This window comes from Anser anser (assembly GCF_964211835.1).
Source record: "Anser anser genome assembly, contig: HAP1_SCAFFOLD_97, whole genome shotgun sequence".
Taxonomy (NCBI): domain Eukaryota; kingdom Metazoa; phylum Chordata; class Aves; order Anseriformes; family Anatidae; genus Anser; species Anser anser.
The window spans coordinates 267,194-281,903 of record NW_028153930.1 but is presented as its reverse complement, the minus strand read 5'-3'; the positions used below and the strand labels follow the sequence as shown (position 1 = coordinate 281,903).

At 38.3% G+C, this 14,710-nt stretch overlaps 1 long non-coding RNA gene across 1 annotated transcript; it reads left to right on the top strand.

Annotated features, from left to right (window-relative positions):
* The first annotated feature begins 217 nt into the window (after positions 1 to 217).
* LOC310891126 lies at positions 218 to 1,209 on the top strand. The gene is made up of 3 exons (XR_014577437.1): positions 218 to 400; positions 538 to 576; positions 677 to 1,209. It is a non-coding gene; the product is annotated as an uncharacterized lncRNA (long non-coding RNA).
* Positions 1,210 to 14,710: the final 13,501 nt, after the last annotated feature.

Genomic DNA, 14,710 nt, shown 5'->3' with positions numbered 1-14,710 from the left:
TGCTTCGGAGGCCTTAGCAGTCCTGGCATCATCCGTCTTGACCTTTTACAAGTACGGAGTTCTTTTATTGCTCGTGCAACAAGCACGTGCAAGATGCACTGAGGCCCAAGGTAAACTTCATTAAACTCCGAATGTATTCTCTTCTTTATGGCTTGAACTCCCAGTGACTGCATGTTTCTCTGTCATCAGAATATATTGATTGTATCATCAGTGTAGCCTTGGGACATAAAATACATGCCTCCTTAGCTGAGAATTGACCATTGTAACACTTAAAATGCTAATTTTTCAGGCACAAAAGAGAGCGAAAGCTAGACAAGAAACTGTGTGGTCCCACGCTACCTTGAGTACCTCAGCGTGGTGCATCTTGGAGGCAGTGGAGAAGCTGTCAACCGCTTTGTTGGTAAATAGCACTTCTTTTAATCTGTTTTTGCTTCATGTGTTTATAAAACTTAGTAAATGTGCCATCAAAGGATAAAGATAAAACTATTCTTCCTTACGCTGTGGCCGGTTTAATTTATTGCGCTATTTTTTCAACAGGATGCTAAAAGAATGACATCTCTTTTGCCGCTGTGTTGTGTAAGTTGACCATGAACCCCCACATTTTTGTTGCAGGGAACCCTCTCTCTCAGGAAAAAAAAATTGCCCTCTAATAGTTATGCTTTGTTTTTTCCCTTAGCCTCCGGACATAGATAAACCGGATATTACTGACTTCCAGTCCAAACGAAGAAAGGTAAGAACCAATAATGTCTTAAGCTGAGGTAGATAACTTTTTCAATGCTTTATCACTATTAGAAAAATTTTCTCAAACCTCAGTGACGACATAGACATCAAATCAAGTTAATATTGGCATGTATCCACAGTAGATGATGGGCTGTGAAGATTACTCAGGTTAAGAATTATGTTATCTTTGTAAGTTGAGAGCAACAACTCTAGAACACACCAAGTCGTTTTATCTTGTCCCCCAACTTGGGGTGAAGCTGCATATTAAAATTCCCGTTGAGGCAAGTTTTCTCTTGAAGAAATGATCACAAATAGAAAAATACTGATTGAGTGGTCATATAGACTTTGTACAGACTTCCGTGTTCATTCGGGCACAGAAAACTAGTTTTTGTGCTTTTTATCACCATTCAAAGTAAAGAGGAGGAAAATTGTTAATTTCCGACGCTATAAATCTTACGCTCCTAAATTCCTATTTGGAGGTAGCACAGAACTGGTGAGAATGCTGTGGTAAAGCATGATTTCCTTTCATTTTGTTTAAAAAATGAAAACTAGTCATCTTTTTTTGATGACTTTAGTTAGGGGTATCATTAAATTGCAAAACTGTACCAGGCAGAATAGCTCTTGGTGTATTAAATGCCTAACTGGGGGAATTAATATTTTTCATTTTTACCTTTAAAACCAGCGATGAACCATCGTTGGAGTCTGATAAATTTTCCATAAAATTAAATGGGCATCTCTTTCTGCGAAAACATCTGTGTTTCCAGTATCAGTCTGAGTGTACAAATGACCACTTGTTAAGTGTATGGGCTTCTTAGGCTGGAAATCAAAGTGGACAGTAATACTGGTTGCTTATTGCTTTTAACTCTTTCAATCTCTGTATTGTTTAGCCAGCACAATCTCCATTTGGTAAAGTTCTAAAATGAATGTAGCAGCAACTGCTTAGTTTTTAGGGGGGTAGAGGTTTTTTTTTTTCTTTTTCTTTTCTGACGCTATAAATCTTAACACTCCTAAATTCCTATTTGGAGGTAGCACAGAACTGGTGATAATGCTGTGGTAAAGCATGATTTCCTTTCATTTTCTTTAAAAAATGAAAACTAGTCATCTTTTTTTGACGACTTTAGTTAGGGGTATCCTTGGGCTTATTAAATTGCAAAACCCTTAAATGACCACTTGAAGATCAGGTGACTGAAGGAAATAACAAGATGTGCAAACTTTTCATCTTCTGTTCTAATGAGAAAAGGGACAGTGTCTCAAGAAGTTTCTGTGCCAATTCCTTGATTGGATGGATGTATAATTAAGTTTACAATCACTTCAGAGTTTACAAACATCTCAGATTTCCTGGACCATCTTTTCACCATCTGCCAAATTACAAGGGCATGGAGAAGTGAAGTATATCATAAATATTATCCAAATAACTAAAACCAAATCTGGTGTGAATTCTCAGTTATATTATAGCAATACACCTGTGATAAGGCATTAAGAAAGATCTGCCAGATTTGCAACAGAGAGCCTGAAATTGTCAGCCACTAAATGAATGTTGCACGCAGCTGTCAGTGGGTGAAAGGAGATAGATTGTCTATTCATAATACTAGAATTCATAATGGTGGCGGGAGAAGGGTAGCCCGTGATGAGAAGCAATTATTTGCTGAGGAGACGATCGTGTGTTTTCCTGCTAAAGTGAACATGCGGTTGACGGAACACTTGTGCACTCGGGCTAAACTTCTGCAGTGGGTAGCAGTGATGTGGTATTTTTCTTATTTCAAGGAACTGTACCAGGCAGAATAGCTCTTGGTGTATTAAATGCCTAACTGGGGGAATTAATATTTTTCTTTTTTACCTTTAAAACCAGCAATGAACCGTCGTTCACTCGAAGTAGATTTGTGAACTTACATAAAACATGTCTTATTCAAGGTTTCAAACTGAATGTAATATTTTTTAGAAAGATGTATTTTTATATACTTTAGAGAGAGTGTGAATCCTATTACTAAGAGCTGGGAGATACTGTGAAATTAAAGCTGCAGCGTAAACAAAAATTTCCTGTTGGTATTGATTTGAACAATAGCATGCTTCCTAAGACTGTATTTTCTGATCCTTAAGACTGCAGGCGGAGCCATCGGTAAATCTTGTAGCCTTTAGGGTTTGTTTTCTGTCTGACAGTTCAGTTAAGTCAGTTTTGCAGAACACGCAGTGGTCTGTGTTAAAAATTAACTCTGGTCTGTGAAAATGCTTTGAAAAGGGAAGTCAAACCCACTACTTGAAGTGCATCTAATGCACATGTAAAGCATTGGATCATATTTTAATGAATGAGATTATTGTAAGACTGACAAGTTGTTTTTTTTGAGTGTGTTCTATTGTTTGTGTAACTTTGAAGAGGGAAAATGTAGGGAATGTGAAGCCCAGAAGCCTGTATAATTAGTTGCTTAACACTTCGAATGTTAAATTAATGAATTAAGCTACTGAAAAAAAAAAATCACAGTGTGGGCAGAGGAAAAGATAGGAGCATATTCTAGGAACATGGGTTATTTTAATTATGGTAGCATGAATTATTTTGTCTATGAAGCTAACTGCCAAATTTTGAAATGGAATTCAGTCAGACTTTGGCTACTTATATATAGCTTTATGGATTTCGTTACTGGTTTTCTGGTGATTTCCCTCTACAAGTTGAACGGTCTTCAGAATTTTCAAATCGTATTCATTGAGTGCCAAGACCGATGGGGGGAGGTTTATAGTTCTGTAATTTGTTTTCATCAATAAATATTGGAATTAATTTGGGTGGACGTAAGGATAAATTGATTGCTGTTTCCCTTTCAAAGCTGGAATCCCAGAATGCATTCCAGCCTCCACCTGTTAAGAGACTTGTGACACCAATGGTAAACCGTCAACCGATGCGTTATACGCGGTATTCTGAACCATCACCGACTTCAACTACTCAGTCCAGCAAAATTTGCCAGAGAGTAGACACAAAGTACCAAGTGAGTACATTTTTGAGTCCTTATGTGCCTGTTTTTTTTTTCCAGTCTTGGAATGTTTCTCAAACCAATTGTTATCCTATCTTTGCAAAAAGTACTGATAGTATGTTTGAGGCGAGCTTTAAGGCAGTGGGAACCATTGTGAAATAGATTGAGCTTTTATGGATTTAATTCTGTTTTTGGAACACTCAGTGTCTTGTGGTTGTTTTCACGATGTCATGATGTGCTATTGAGTCATCCTGTTGTCAGTGAAAGAATATTAAAAGACAGAAATGTTTTCCTTTTATATTCTCATGTACACAAAGCTGTCACTGATGAAACATGCTCGTGTTCTGTGTAAACTATTCCAGGTGAGCTATGTGCTCCAAGTGAGAGTTCTGACAATGTGCTGAGTTATCGGTTTTGATTGCTTTGGAGTAGATGGAGTCTGATAAATTTTCCATAAAATTAAATGGGCATCTCTTTCTGCGAAAACATCTGTGTTTCCAGTATCAGTCTGAGTGTACAAATGACCACGTGTTAAGTGTATGGGCTTTTTAGGCTGGAAATCAAAGTGGACAGTAATACTGGTTGCTTATTGCTTTTAACTCTTTCAATCTCTGTATTGTTTAGCCAGCACAATCTCCATTTGGTAAAGTTCTAAAATGAATGTAGCAGCAACTGCTTAGTTTTTAGGGGGGTAGAGTTTTTTTTTTTCTTGTTTGTTGATAAATGATAGAAAACAGAAAAGTATGTCCCTTTTACGGGGTTGGCAAACACAAGTTTTGATGAAAACTCTCCCCCCCACACACACAATTTTTGTCATTTTGTTTAAAATAATTACTTTCTTTGTTAGAGGATTTGACAAATTTGATTTAGTGTTCTATCAGTTTGTCCTCAATGCTGAGTGAAGCAGTGATGCTTACTTTAGCCCCAAAATTTAACTGAACTGTACCCACAATGCTGAATTAGGGAACAACGTTAAGTAGGTGAGGTGTATTCAGGGCTATAAAATTAAAAATAAATAAATAAAATAAAAACCACAAAAAAACACATGAAGTGGTTGTTGGTACTTTGTGTATTCTGTACATATTCAGCTAAGTCTTGAACTAAACTTAACTTGCAGGGGATGAGAGAGAAGACTTTGCCTGCAGAACAGCGAGCAGAACCATCTGAAAGGTATGACATCTATTAATTTAAAACTTACTTGAAGAAAGAAAGAAATCTCCTTTTTCAGTACGGTCTGCACCTGAAAGGTGGTGACAGTTCTCAGTAAAAGGAATGGGAAATCCAATGAAAATTTTGTATTTTGAGGCAGCTGCAAAGTCTGGATTGTGTTTGAAGATCAATATAACTTTGAGAAAATTGTTGTTTTTATGAAAGGAAGGAAGATGAGCAAGAATAAAAGTACTGATACACCACTTTTTATCCCAAGTTTATCTGCTGAGAAGGATACGAAGATGGGAAACGAAGCACGTTATAATGCTGTATCCACAGAAAGGATCTTTGCTATTGGAGGCCTTATTTTTTCCTTCTACAGGAAATATGGCTCATTTTGTAGTTTAACTAAATCTGTAGCGTTACAAATTTTGCTTTGACAGATATTTCATGGTTTATAACTCAGTTTACTTATAACAAAATAATTTGTCCCTCTTAATGTTCCCTAGGGGAAAAGCTATTAGTTTTAGCTATTTAATTGCTTGCAGTTTGAAAGCTCTGTCCTAATGGGATGATTCTTTCTGAAGCATTCTTTAGAAGGTGAAGTAGGGGAAGTGAGTTACAGTTCAGGAGGATGTTTATTGATGTGTTTTTTTCTTTATTTTTTAAGCAAAAACATGGAGGAAGATTTATGATTTATTATTCTTTTTTTTAATACTCCTTTCATGATGAAGTTAATTGTCTGCTTTGAGTTCACATGAAGACCATGTGTTCTTTAGAATCATTTGAGGCCAAATGCTAACTCATCTCTAAAATAAAAAAAATCCAGCAGAATTAATTGAATTTCTTCTTGAGGAGACTGCTTTGTGTTATACTGCTTTCTTGGTTTAGGTCAAATGAGTTATCCTCCAGATAATATTGATGGCTTTTCCTTCTGGGCAAATGGTGTTTTGGGTAATAATGCTTGAGTTAAGGGACTTTGCACTCGGTTTTTAGGGGGTCGCTCTTTTCAAAGAACAGTAGCAGGGAATTTTGTCGACTCTATGCTCATCTGCCAAGCAATTCTTATGTGACCATGGGCATTCTTTGGCTTGCAGAAAGAACTCAACACTTTGTTTTGGCATCTAAAAGTTGGACTTCACAACAACCACCTTTTTAGGGGTGGAAGCGACTGGCTTTAAGGTTCTGGTACAGGTGCAATCAGGTGCTGGGTTTTAATTATGTTTTTTTCAAACTGTTCTAAATTGTCTTTGCTAGAACTCCTTTCTACTTCTCCATTTAGGAAGGAGATACAGCAAACTCATACTGCTTTTGATTTCGTTCACAAAGTTTATTGCAGTGCCCTACCTTTTGTTTGTAGAGTAGGTAGTGGTGGTAGTGTTTTTTGTGATGCTGGTCTCTGTTGGGTGCCATGTTCTGGAGCAGGAGCACCACACTGATCTGCTGGCAAGAGTCCCTTTGGACAGTTGAGTTGGAATACTCAGTAAATCTCTGGCCCACCAATGCTATATATCTATGCGTGTGTGTGTATATATATATATATTTTATATCCTGAGTCCAATTGTAGATTAGACTTGCTTGAAGGCTGACAACTGTCTTTGCCCCCTTGAAGCTCACAGGTGTTAACAGAAAGAGGAATATGGGCTGTTATGGGCAAGCGATAGTTGTCTGAATGAAGATCTATTTTGATGTAAGACTTTTTTCAGAATTCTAATGGATTGACAGTTTGGATTAGAGAAAAGTCTGAGCATCTGCCTTAGGGATCTGTCTTCCTCTATGCAGTTACAGTGCTAAGCAGGCTGTTGTCAAGTATTTGACAAGTTTAGACCAGTTCTCCTCCTCAGTATTGTGGGAGTTTGACCTGGTGTCTTCCAGTGCGATCTAATGCACTTTTGTACTGACTGACTGATTGGCTGCAAGATAAGCTTTGATGTCACGGTTTTTCCAGGCATACTTCATTTTCTTGCCATAGTACTTTTGTTAGAGTTATTCCCTATTTCACTTCTGGTTTGGGTTATTTTTTCCCCATTTGCTCTTGGATTAGGATATCTTTCTGGTTTTGAGCTAGGCTTTTTTAAGTACCAGAAAAACGCCTTTGTATGCCTTACAAAAGGGATCTGTATTCATGTCTGAAAAGACTTCTGGAATGTTGGCATACCCAAACACCTCTGCTGTTCCTGCTGATGGCCACACGAAAGCCAGAGCTGCTTCTGAAGCTTAGGCCATATTACCTTGCCACACAAGTCTAAGGCGTCCCTATTCTATCAGAGCTGTTGGCAGTGTTTCCCATGTGTATGTGTGCATATGTGCACTCTTTCTGTATTTTTGTGAGCTGTTCTTTTATATCCCTGCAAAAGATACACGTGCATCGCAGAATCAGAGAACCAGTCCTATTTAAAGGAAGCACTGGAAAATAACAATCTAAATCAGCTCTTCTATTTCAGGTCTTCTGGCTTAGTCATTGTTCCCATGTGAACGGTGCACTTATGTATGTCCTTTTCATTGCTGCTGTTAATAAAGTTTTTCCTATTTAGAACATCAAGTATTTACCAGCGTTTAGCAACTTGTGAGACAGCTTTAGTTTTTTTCTGATCAGCAGGTTTCAATTCTAGGACTAATAACAGCTCTAATATCTTGAAAAAAAAATTTGGCTGGTAATTTTTTTTTCTCTTGTTTCCCCCAACTTCTGTACTGTCGTGTGCTAGCAATGTGACCAGCTACAAATTCAGTACTGCTGCGTCCAATGGTCTGTCTTCAGGAGTGAGTAGCGGAGGCGGCAAAATGAGAAGGGAAAGAGGAATACACTATTTATCAAGAGCTGTACAAGAACAGGTAAGTGACTCTTAAATTAATTGCTGTCACTGAGCTTACTGAAGTAACTAGCTAAGTGTGTCAGTTTTATTGCATCATAGTAAATTATAACAATACCGCTTTATTTTTGCATTGTTTTTGTTTTCTTGTGGGTTTCAGAGCAGGCTCCAATTGATTTCCTGTCTTTGAATACCTGAACTTTGCTTATGTAATTTTGAAATTTTTAATTCTCTTACCTTGGAGATTCTTCAAACTATAACATTTCTCGTTAGCAATTGAATGAATGAGTCCTAAGAAGAGAAGTTTTGGTGAAGGTGTGTATAGTTTTTCTACAGGAATGATACTTGAAACGAGTGCCAAGTATAAAAAGAAAAAAAAAGCTTAATTTTTGGTTTCATATTTAAGTCGTACAGAAAGATACAGGCCAAGAGTGTGAAAAAGAGTAGTAGAAGAGAGCATTCTGCATGTCTGCTAACGATGACTCAGTTTTTGATACTCACCAAACTCATTGTGAGAGAGTTTTTTTCTCATTTTAATAGGAAAAATCTATTCCATAAAACTATGACCATGAATATTCAGATTAATTTTTCTTTTATTGGATGTTATATAAGCTGCCTGTAAGTTAATTTAAGTATTTACGTTAACATTAAGTATTTAATTAATATTAAGTTAATATTAAGTATTTAAGTTAATTTAAGTTTCAAATCATTAAATGGGACTTCTGGATGATGCAATATAAAGAAATCGTAAACACTGTTGTTTATTCCTGTAACGCAAATAAAATAATGGTCCAAATATCAAAAGTTCCATAAACTTTTCAAATCAAAACTGTGAAACAGATGTAAGCTACAGGATGCACTGAATATCAGTAGCACCAACTTACATCCCTGCCTAGTCATTTCTAAGTAGATCATGATAGTACTGTACAAATTTTGGTCAGATTTCCTATGCCATTTAAAACATAACTCATCCAATCTTAGTAATCAAATAAAGTAAGTGGCAGGGATGAAAATTGAAGTTGTTAAGAGGCTGTTTTCTGATTTTTATATTTGCATCCTGATACATGGTATAGACTGTATTTACCAGAACACAATCTTCAGTGCTGCTAGTCTGACTTTCTTTGGTGCTTTTTGTGTTTAGTTTGGTTGTTGAACCTACCTGCTTCTTTAAACATTACCTTTTTCCACGTTCACTGCTGTAGTGACTTTAGAAACTTTGGCAGCTATCCTGCCTAATTTTGCAAGAGGAACACTTTCTCACTTGTCTTGAGAGTGTACTCTTAATTGAAGCCATGCGAGGGTAGTTAGAAAGGATGATGCTTCTCTAGAGCTTTGATGACTAAAGTACAGAGAAGAAAGAAAAAAAATGTGATCTGTGCATCTCTGTTCCGCACAGGTTTTGAGTTAACTTTCAGTGTTCTTGCTGTACAGTTGTTGAATAGAGTATAATGTGGAAGCAGGCCTGCCATAAATTAAAATGACGTGGTAGACAGAGGTGGGGAGATCGGGATTTCTTCTGGAAACTTGCTTTCTCTTAATTTGTATGGATTTTTGTTCTATTTAATTTTGTTAATAAATTGGGTGGGATGGGGTGAGAAAGTAGTATGTCTTGTATAAGAAAAATTAAAATTTGCAACTTTAGGAAGTGGAGGAACCAGTGCTACCGAAAATACCCCTACCCATCAGTGCTGCATCGCTGCCTCAGTTCAATTCCAGTTTCGTTGGTAGTAGCGCTGTCTCAGCGTCACCGAGCGCTGTTTCAACAGCAGCAATGAGCACGGCAACTCCAGCAGCTGCGACGGGCATGGCAAATCCATCAGAGGTGGAGGGCATGACAGATCCATCGGAGGTGGAGGACTTGACAGATCTATCAGAGGAGGAGGTGGAGGACATGATATATACAACGGCGACGTCAGGCATAACGTGTTCAACAGTGCCCTCAGGCTTGACATATCCAATAATGGCGGCGGGCATGCCATACCTGCTGATGACAAAGGACATATCAAGGTCAACAGCGGCAACGACAAGCGTGGCAAATTCAACGGAGGCGGCAGGCATGGCAGATGCAGCAGCGACGGCGGCGGGCAAGGTAAATCTTTATGCTATAAATAATGTTTACAATGAGTATACTGCTTTATTGCGAGTTGACTTTTTCTGTGGTGCTCATGAAACTAACAAATATTAGTTTCTACGCAGCTGAATGAATTGGGGTTGTATGCCAGTTTGGGGAAAAAGGCATAAATGTTTTGATTCTGCTTCTCTCAGTCTTAGAGCCTGCCAACTCCCATTTAACGTGATTGTATAACTGCTTCAAATGCTGTGGAAGTCTGCGGGGGAAGGGGGGTGTGGACTTTATGCCAAGTTATTTATAGTGGTTTTGGCAGGGGTAGAGTTAATTTTCTTCGTAGTAGATGATGCTGTGTTGCAGATTTGTGAGCAAAACAGTGTTGGTAAGGCACTGGTGTTTTAGCTGTTGCTGAGCAGTGCTTACACAGTGACAAGTCCTTTTCTGTTTCTCACGCTGCCCTGCCAGCGAGGAGGTCGGGGATGCACAAGAGGCTGGGAGGGCACTCAGCCAGGACAGCGGAGCCCAGAGGACCGAAGGGATATTCCACACCATTTAGCATCATGCTCAGCAATAAATGCTGGGGGAAAGAAGGGGAAGGAGTGGGGAGTATGTACAGGGTTATGGCATTTGTCTTTCCAGGTAGCCATTACATGCGATGAGTCATTAATGCTACCTCAAATTTAACAACTTTACTTCTTTACTTCCGGTTCTTTTCCCTGTTCCACTTGGAGGGAGTGAGCGAGTGGCTGTGTGGTGCTTAGTTGCCTGCAATGGTTAAACCACAACTTTATTTAAGTTATTAAATTAGAGGTAACGTGGTCATATGAGCCTCACATAGAATGAGCCTAGGGTGCAATAATTGGCATATTATTGCAATAAAATAAACATTAATCTGTTCCAGAGTACTTGAAATATTTTTTGTACGGTTTGAAGTAGACAGCTGCTTTAACATGTTGAGGTGTTTGCTGAAGTTCTTGGAGTATCATTGGGCTGAGTTTGCCGTTCTTCAGCTTCCTGGCTTGCTTTTCCGTGCATTTAGACCTAAGTAGCATCTCCAGCTTTTCCTCTCAGTTTCTGGAATTTGGTTTTGAAGATATTGTCCTATACCCACTTGGAAACTTCCCTGTGTTTTATTATTACTTTTATCTGCAAAATAACTCAAACATCAGGTTTTTCGACGTCACTGCGGGACTTCTGTTGGATAGTGAATTCAGGTAGTTGTTGCTCTTAAATATAAACCTTTAATTCTTTTGAAAATACAGATACAACCAGCAAGTACTGTTAGCAGTCCTGAGTTCGCGTTTTCATCTCCAGTTGTGAAATCTACTGAGGCAGAAGTGCTACCTACGTCTTCTGTAAGTAAAATAATAAAGGAGCTTGACTTTTTTTCTTAGGCATTTAGTAGGCTGTTGCAGAACACTAAAGCAGAATCTGCCTTGATGGAGAAAAGTATGTAGGCTTCTGGCTTATAATTTGTCATTCAGCATGCGTGCTACAAATGTGAAGAGCAGCTTTCAGATTTGGTTTTGTGTGTGCATTCGATTGGAGTTCCTGTGGCTTGAGAATCTGAAAAACCTCTCTTGTTCATAGCAGATTGGGTTTACATTTAGTGTTCCCGTTGTAAAATCGGCAGAACTTTCTGGACCCAGTGGTACTCCAGTGACGCCCTTTCTTACCCTAGGTAACTGAAACTTTAGCACTTCAGATCTGAAGTGCTGATTTTCCTTTTTTTCTTTATTAAATCTTCAATCTGTCCTGTCTGCGCATGCTAGCAATTCCAGGCAGTGTTGGACTTCTGCAGTATTTTTCCAGTGACAGATCTGCTTTTATAATTTTTGTTTTGTTTTGTTGCTTTTTGTTTTGCTTGTAATCATAAAGCATTGCAAAGTAAGTAGAATTTGTGAAGATTCTTATGTGAGAAGCATGAAGCTGGAAATTCTTGTTTCTAACAAAAGTGAGTATAATCTGCTCTAACTAGGTCACATTGTGAAAGCTGTTTTTGTTTTCTTTTGTTTCAAAAGACACCACCACCTCAACCAACATCAACACACAGAAAGAGGAGGTCAAAGATTTTGCTGGTGGTCCCTTCACCACTGCCCACGTCTTAAAGGAAGGAAGCGTCTTAGACGTTCTAAAAAATCCTGGTGAGATAATGAACTCCTTTTAAAAAGATGCTGCAAAAAATACGCTAGCATTTTTTATTAAAAAAAACCAACACACGACTTATGGTTAATAGAGTATCTGCTATAAATATGAATGTAGGAGAGCATTACATTAAGCGCTGCGTTTGTTAGGGTGCATCTGCCCCCTTCTATTCTAAGTGGTGTTTGTTGCTGGAAGTAAAACTGCAAGATGAAAAGCAGATGGGTTGCATCTCCTTTACGTGTTAGGATGTAATTGTAAATGAGGTACTAAGAGAATTAGCCAGATAATCGGTGTTTCATTTTAAGTAAATACAATTTGTGGAATTGAAAAGGAAATGTTTGTAAAGCTCAACACTCCTGTCCCACCTTCAGCCCAGGTGAAGAAAGAATAGGAAAGAGCTTCAGTTCCAAATACATGGCGAAAGCTGCGAATCTTTGGGCCTTAGCTTACAATGGCTCCTGTGGATTAAAATTTAAACTGCAAACAGAAGTGGAGTGTTTTACGTTAAAAACCCTTTTCTGAATTTTGTTTTTAAGCAATTGCAATTGTTTTCAACAGTTTCATAAAGTGTGTCTGTGGAAAAGATATCTTTTAAGAAAAAGGGCTTTATTGAATTTGATCTTTTCCCAAAAGTCTTCTTCTAACTTACATACTTGTTAAGAAGGCAGCACATTTCTCTGTTGGAAAGAGCTAAGTGAGAGAAAATACATTGTGCATTTTGTTTAAGGAAAGACCTCTGAGTGAAGTGACATTCACTTTCTTTATCGGTTTAAAAGAAGCAGAATCTAAATCCACATTGTTCAAAGACTTCATTTTTGATTAAAAAAAAACAACAAACAAACCACAAAACAACTATGTTCAAGGTAGATTTACAAGCAACTTGAGCTGCTGTTTAAGATGCATTTCCTTTAGTCTTTCTGTATTAGTAGCTTGTCTTTTCTGTTAAAATTGCCACCTTTTAAATAAGGAGTTGTCCTAATTATAGAAAATTAGACAGTTGTTCAATTGTCTTGAGTTTTTATTATTTAATTAATATTCAGCATCTGTGGGAAAATACCGTATGGATTGCTGCTCCGAGTACAAACTTCTGTACAGTTACTGGAGTAGATTTGAGTCATCTGCTACGGAAGGAGGAGCTTTAGAAATCTGATTCGATTGGGCATCGCGTCTTAATCAAATTGTATTATTTCCATTCCACGTTGGACTGTCAGATTTCAGTCAGCTACTGTCTGTTTGTACTTGTATCGACCAGTGAAAATGTTGATTTAAAGCTTGCTTGGAAACAAAGAGTTAAATGAAGCTTTAACGAAATGTTCTGTTGTGACCCAGTGCAGCAGATGAAATTTCATCCGTTTAGATAAGATTTCTGGGGACTTCCTGTTGCGCTCGGTCTGAATGTCTAGTTGTAACCATTGGCACCTGGGTTGAAATTTTTGCCCTCTAGTAAAGTCACTTAGTTACATGTAGTGAGGTGCTGCGCTAACAGGAAGACTTTTTTTTCTTGCTTCCTAGACTTTGGATTGTTGAAAACACGCTCTTCTACGTCTGCGCAACCTACAACAAGCACAGTGGTTTATACTAGGCCTGCAATAACAACTTTTTCTGCAGGTAAAGAGACTTCTAAACAAGCATCGTACTGGCAATCTGATACATGTGACCCTTTTCTGCAAAACAAAGACATAAAGGACAAATGTGTAACTTGTCAAGCTACTAAAGCGTCAACAGTTGAGAGTATGAAACAGACAGTAAGTTCAAGTCAATGCGACACCTCAAAGCCAGCAGCGCCCCCAGCAGGGATGCTGGGCTTTGGAGACAAATTCAAAACAGTACCTGGAACGTGGGATTGTGATACATGTCTTGTCCAAAACAAACCGGAAGCTACAAAATGTATAGCATGTGAGACACCAAAACCTGGAACGGGAGTAATGCCTGCTCTGACATGACCAGTGGTCACAGACAGCTCGGTGACAGTGACATCCTCCTCGAGCAGCACTGACACAACAGCCACTCTGGGCTTTGGAGACAAATTTAAGAAGGACAAAGGCTCTTGGGACTGTGGAATATGCCTTGTACCAAATAAGACGGAAGATAACAAATGTGTAGCCTGTCAGTCTGAGAAACCAGGTATGGTCCTTTTTTTCCTGTTGTTTCCATCCTAGCCTCTGTGAATCTTGTACAGAATAAAAGTACGTTGCATATATGGAATATTTTAAGCAACACGATTCCCAGGTACGGTTGATGGGTTAGCGGCTGTCTGCAGGATTGGTTTACAGGCACTTCAGAGGTCTCAGCCCAGGTTCCAGCCTGTCGCATAAATTGAACTGATTGTGAAATGTATTAGTACGGAGCTGGATCAATGCAGATACCCCCAGCTTTGCAGCTGGTGAGGGAAGATGGCTGAAGTGGGTGACTTAATTTAAAAACAACATAGTGATTTTTCACTGGCGAAAAATGAGAACTCCATAGAAAGAGTTAAAAATTAGTGTTTTTCTCTTTCAAAAAGTAAGTAAAAAAAATTACAGAATGTGTCCAAAATGCCTCTACTCACCGTTTGTATGTAATTGAGGGGAGATGTGAAGCCAGATTTCAAGACAGTGTAGTCTTAACTAGTCTTAAGCTAAAGCAGAGAGATGCCTATGAAGGTCAGTGGTAGGCTTCAAGAAAGCGAGTGACCCGCTGGGTAACTTCTTCAGGGCAGTACTGGGTTGTTTCCCATTGTGTGTGACCGTAATTGATTTTGAGCGTGGTTGTATTGTTTTTAAAATACGATTCTAATTCTAACTTTGACTCTAAATGTCATTTAACATGCCATTACATCGAAAAACACCTGTGCAAATATATCGTGGAAGAAACAAATTAAG